This window comes from Notothenia rossii (assembly GCF_949606895.1).
Source record: "Notothenia rossii genome assembly, chromosome: 9".
Taxonomy (NCBI): Eukaryota; Metazoa; Chordata; class Actinopteri; order Perciformes; family Nototheniidae; genus Notothenia; species Notothenia rossii.
In genome coordinates, this window is record NC_136907.1 from 49885904 (window position 1) to 49891903 (window position 6000).

Sequence of the window (6000 nt, forward strand, 5' to 3'; positions counted from 1 at the left end):
GTTTCCGCTGCCATGGTCTTTTTGTGACTGGGCAATTTCTTAAAGTTCATGGCCATTTCTACTGATCATAATTCCATTGTTGAGGTATACTAGAATAGATTTACAGTGTTCAATGTTCCAAAATCACATTGGTTTCTCATACAGCATCTCTGTATGTGTATTCACTCTTTGTCCACACGCCTTGTTGGAGCTCCTGCCCTCCCCTTACGCAAAGAAAATATATTTCCCCATATATTAACTATCAATATATTGCATTATTTTGTTTTCTGATTTACTGGTTAATTGAAAATATTTAATAAAGGAAATCTTGCTGTTGCCTACACCAACTGATACTGATTAATAATCAACATGAAAAACATATTTATTCATATCTGCAAAAATATATTGAAGATATATAGAATAATATATTGTGTTAATATATTACAATATATTGATATATGGAATAATATATTGTGTTAATATATTACAATATATTGATATATGGAATAATATATTGTGTTAATATATTACAATATATTGATATATGGAATAATATATTGTGTTAATATATTGTGTTAAATCTGGCTTCAATTCACCACCTCACCATCTGCATAGACAATTTCCCCTGTCACCATAATCTTCTGTCAATTAAAAAAAATATATAGATTACAACTTTTGCATGGGAAGTGGCATACACCTCTTTCAAGCCCTGTTTTGTGCATACATAACAGTTATAAATGAGACCCCAGCTCTTTAAAATGACTCTCTTTGTTGCTTTGAAATAAACAGGACAAATCAACACCACACATTGTATAACAGATAGTCAATATATGCATGAGTGACTCGTGCAGATGGTTATTAAATAAATGCAATCTCACCTGCAACCATCAGATTGTAGACCTCCACATTTTCAAGGCATGTCTTGGCGTATGTGGTCTGCTGGGCATGCGTGGGCATCAACACCTTTGTTTTAGATGCCACCCTCTTGGTAGGGGTTTACGCCAACAGCAGCAGGGGTTTCAAGCCAAGGGCATGCAACTTCTCCAGCTGGGAAAGTAATTGTTGAGAGGTAGAGAGATCAATTAGATAAAATACACAAAACTGTTGTTTACATTTGAATTTATCTGCAAGCTTGCCCTGAAGTAGCATCAAAAATAAATCATCTACACTAATATCCTGGCATCGTAATAAAAACAATGATTTGTTCATAATGTTTTGTTGAATACATTTGGGATTTTTAACTTATGAGACATTTCCTAAACTTCCTACACATAATAGTTCATTCTGTTTGAAAATCATTAATCATGAATTACATTCTCATTAAAGGTAGGGTATGTAAGTTTGAGAAACCGGCTCGAGATACACTTTTTGTTATATTCCATGGAATGCTCTTAACATCCCGATAGCTATGAATATCTGAAGTGTTTTGATAAAAAAATCCATTAAAAAAATTCATCTGTGGAAGCCTTAGTACTGTAAAGAGCACGACCAATTATTTTATCCGGCCCGGCTGCGTCTATCGTTATTCCAACCCAGTTTAGATTTAACCACGCCCACTTCCGCATTACGCAAGGATCGACGTAGCTCTACGCGATAGCGTCATAGACGCGCGCGAAATCTGAATCTGACAAGCAAAATACCGTCCTTATAAACGCTGCATAATATACAATATAATAGTGCTTCTTTGTCAATATGACTGACGAACGCTGAAAGCCATATCGAAGAGTCCTGAGATTGTATTACTGGTGTTTTATCATCTCAGCTGGTGTAAGTGCAGAATATTGAATATAACCTTGACTATTACTGTGTACTTCATTTATCTGACAGCATTATTTAATGATACTATTTTATATATATATATATATATATATATATATATATATATATACACACATTTATTCATTTATAAACATATATATATAAACACACACTTATATGTACTCACACATGTATTTATTCATTTATACACACAGATGTATTCATTCATTTATATACACACAGCATTATTTAATGATACTGTTTTATATATATATATATACACACACACATTTATTCATTTATAAACATATATATATAAACACACACTATTTTATATATATATATATATACACACATTTATTCAATTATAAACATATATATATATAAACACACACTATTTTATATATATATATACACCTTTATTCATTTATAAACATATATATATATATATATATATATATATATAAACACACACTTATATGTACTCACACATGTATTTATTAATGTATACACACAGATGTATTCATTCATTTATATACACACAGCATTATTTAATGATAGTTTTATATATATATATATATATATATATATATATATATATATACACACATTTATTCATTTATAAACATATATATATAAACACACACTATTTTATATATATACACACACATTTATTCATTTATAAACATATATATATAAACACACACTATTTTATATATATATATATATATACACACATTTATTCATTTATAAACATATATATATATATATATATATATGAACACACACTTATAAGTACTCACATGTATTTATTAATGTATACACACAGATGTATTCATTCATTTGTGCACACACACATACATACATATATATATATATATATATATATAAACAAAACAACACAATATAATAAAAACAGTTGCAATAATAACATAATATGGTTTGATCAATTCTACCCTTTTGTTTTTGCTCCCATATTTCAATTAAAATATATTTTTCAAAATCAATATTGGTGGGGGCTCTTTTGCAAAGATAATCAATAACACCACCTGACAGTTGTTGCAGATTATACATACTTGTTACTTACACACATGTGCGATGGTCCCAAAAAAGCCAAAATCTGCACTGTAAAATACATTTATTAGGCACTCTGAATAAGACACTGTGTAATAATCATGCCTTTTAATTGGTGTATATGTCTCACCAGGTGAAGGCTGGGACAGTGGGAGGGGTGAGGTAGGAACAGGGGACTGCTGAATGCTGAAGTCCCAGGATACCATCCCAAGTTGACTGCATGATCCACTTACCTGTTTGCATCAACTGCAGGAGGTCAAGCAGGGGTCATCAGATGTCCTTTAGGTTGGATCAACACCAGCCTCTGGAAAGATTTCATGACTGCAGAGGGCAGCGGACCTTTAGTCATTTAATACTGTGATGTAGGGTAATGGATTTGTATTAACAGGGAGGTTACATGGGATAAAACAGAGGGATGGGGGTGAAGAGGAGTCAGAGCGTGTAGAGGGGCTCTGAGTGTCCTGCCTCTAAACAAGAGGGGTGGGGGTGATGTTTGCTAATGTATCCCTCTTATATCTATCAGGAATTAATATTAATTGATGAATTAACATTACCTCAGCACTGCATAAGTGTGTTCGTCAGTCATATTGACAAAGAAGCACTATTATATTGTATATTATGCAGCGTTTATAAGGACGGTATTTTGCTTGTCAGATTCAGATTTCGCGCGCGTCTATGACGCTATCGCGTAGATCTACGTCGATGCTTGCGTAATGCGGAAGTGGCCGTGGTTAAATCTAAACTGGGTTGGAATAACGATAGACGCGGCCCGGCTGTATAACTGGACGGACTACGTGCCTGTCAGCCTTCCATCTGTGCACAAACTTATCTCGTGCCCTCATTGGTCATGTGCGCGTTCGTGTGTGTTGGAGGAGGAGCTCTGTAAGGAAGTGGCAGATTTTTTACGGCTGTGTATTTTCAAATCCTAGCGCACTCGAGCTGGTTTCTCAAACTTACATACCCTACCTTTAATGATACAATTAATACTGTGGATGTGAAGCAATACCAGTTAATTTATAATCCTCTGACAAAGTAATAAAACTACTTTTCACACTTTTGGTGAATGAGATAATTCTGTAAACTACTTACCAGAATGGCGGCGTCATCAATAACGTGGGACTTGATTCGGTTTTTTGTCATTGATGACAACCACTGCTGCTGCTGGCTTTGGAATTCTTCTATTTTCTTTTTCAGTCTCACATTTTGGGGCTGTGTATGGTTACATACTGGGCAGATTTTATTACCACAGTAAATACTTTGCCTACAGCTTGGGCAGGTCTTTTTTTGGGACCCTCCAGCCATTTGTAGGAGTGAGAGAGTGAGTGATTAAAAGAGAAAGTGAGAGAGAGTGATTGAAAAAGAGAAGGTGAGAGAGTGATTGAAAGAGAAAGTGAGAGAGTGATAGAAAGAGAGACAGTGAGAGAGAGAGTGGCTCTTAAAAGTGCTGTTGGTTTTATATGTGTGTGTGTGTGTGTGTGTGTGTGTGTGTGTGTGTGTGTGTGTGTGTGTGTGTGTGTGTGTGTGTGTGTGTGTGTGTGTGATATAGAGTTGTAAAGAAGCTGTAAAACAGGAAAAATAAAAACATGATTAGGATTATTTAGAGTAACAGTAACATCTGTGCATTACTCTATTATGCAATAATAATTTAGTATAATTGATACTGTGCATATTGTTATATTATGAGGGACATGGCATACAAACAATACAGACACAATATACAAACAATACACAAAATGAAGAGAGTGCAATAATAATTAATCTGTGCATTACTCTATTATGCAATAATAATTTAGTATAATTTATATATCTTATATCTTCTACTATATATTTTAATTCTACAATGTAACAATCCCAATGTCCCCACTGGCCAGTCAACTCCTCTGGAAAAACTCCAGGTCCACATTTTTGTTCCACTCCATCGCCGATTCCACTATTACAACTCTGTGTTGAAAGCTGTCTTTACAACACATGGGCAAATACAAGCATTTAAACATATTTTTCTTGCAGGCACCTCCACTATCCAACTGTGCCGGGGACAGCTAATGTCATTTAGCTGTATAAACTATAAATGCTATCCAGCTACAAACTTTGACCGGAAAGCCGGAGGCTAGCTGAACGTGGCCGCTAGCTTACGCGTAGCCTATTGTAAAAGCTAAACACACTACAAAACTCAACATAATATCCAGGAATGAAACGCTATAGAGACTGTGCTACAGTGGAATAAATAAAAGCAATATCATTTCGTGTTTTAAAGAAATAAACTCCCCTTGATTTTAGATACTTACTGTAGTCCGTTGTGAGATGAAATGAATGAAAGTGACGTGATCGTGGGCAACGTCACGTGGCTACGTCACTGCCGTCAAGCGCAACATAACGTTGCCGTGGTAACGACGGCATTTTCTTCTGGTTTATCGTTGTTATAAAAAAAATGATTATTATTACTATTAATGATCAAATATGAATGTAATTGTCTTTTAAATAACGTAAACTAAAGGGAACAATCTATTTGACACAGCTGAAGCTCTGGCCTTCCTTAGAAAATAACTAATTTAATAAAAATGCACCGTTTTTTGAGAACAAACATTGGTAAATAATGCACCATAATACATTCTGACGAAAAATACAAATTATTATGAATACAAATAAATAAATGAAGCCTCCCGTGAGTTACTAAAAGCTATAAAGTAGATTTTTAAAACTTTTTATAGAATAAAAAGCTCACTGCAGGACATTGTAGAAATGCGTGTGTGCACCACGACAAAGGAGCCTCATTCACTTTACATTGGGGTTGTTTGCGTGGTGCCGACACGCAAATATAAAAGATTCCGTGACTCCACCACGCAATGCGGTGTTAAGGAGTCGTGGAGGAGTCACGCATTCTGGTGAGATCAGGTTGTTTAGGCTACCTAGCGCCACATGTTTTGATGTACGTTTTTGTTGATAACATGGCGAGTTTGTATCTTTCAGTGTTGAGGTGGGCACCGTTAGATTCTGTGTCTTTACGATCATAAACGATGTGTTGGATGTGCAGCTAGGATAAGTTATAAGGGAGCTAGGAGTGATTTTCGGTGCAGTAATAGGTTAGCATTTTTCGCTCGGGGCTAATTCAGAGGCTCACTGTTAGCATTGTGTGTTTTTTTTGAAGAAAAAAAATGAAAAAGATCAGTTAAATGACTTTTTCCCCCCTTA

The 6000-nt window shown here is 34.7% G+C and overlaps 1 protein-coding gene across 3 annotated transcripts in view; it reads right to left on the bottom strand.

Moving 5' to 3' along the window:
- asip2b (agouti signaling protein, nonagouti homolog (mouse) 2b) overlaps positions 1-5108 on the bottom strand; it is a 52042-nt gene extending 46934 nt beyond the window's left edge. For all 3 annotated transcript variants that reach the window (XM_079647250.1, XM_079647248.1, XM_079647249.1), the window contains exons 1-3: positions 5097-5108; positions 3901-4370; positions 858-1026 (exon numbers count right to left, since the gene is read on the bottom strand). The gene's annotated coding sequence lies outside the window, so the exon portion shown is untranslated. The remainder of the gene's footprint in view (positions 1-857; positions 1027-3900; positions 4371-5096) is intronic.
- Between the last annotated feature and the right edge of the window lie 892 nt (positions 5109-6000).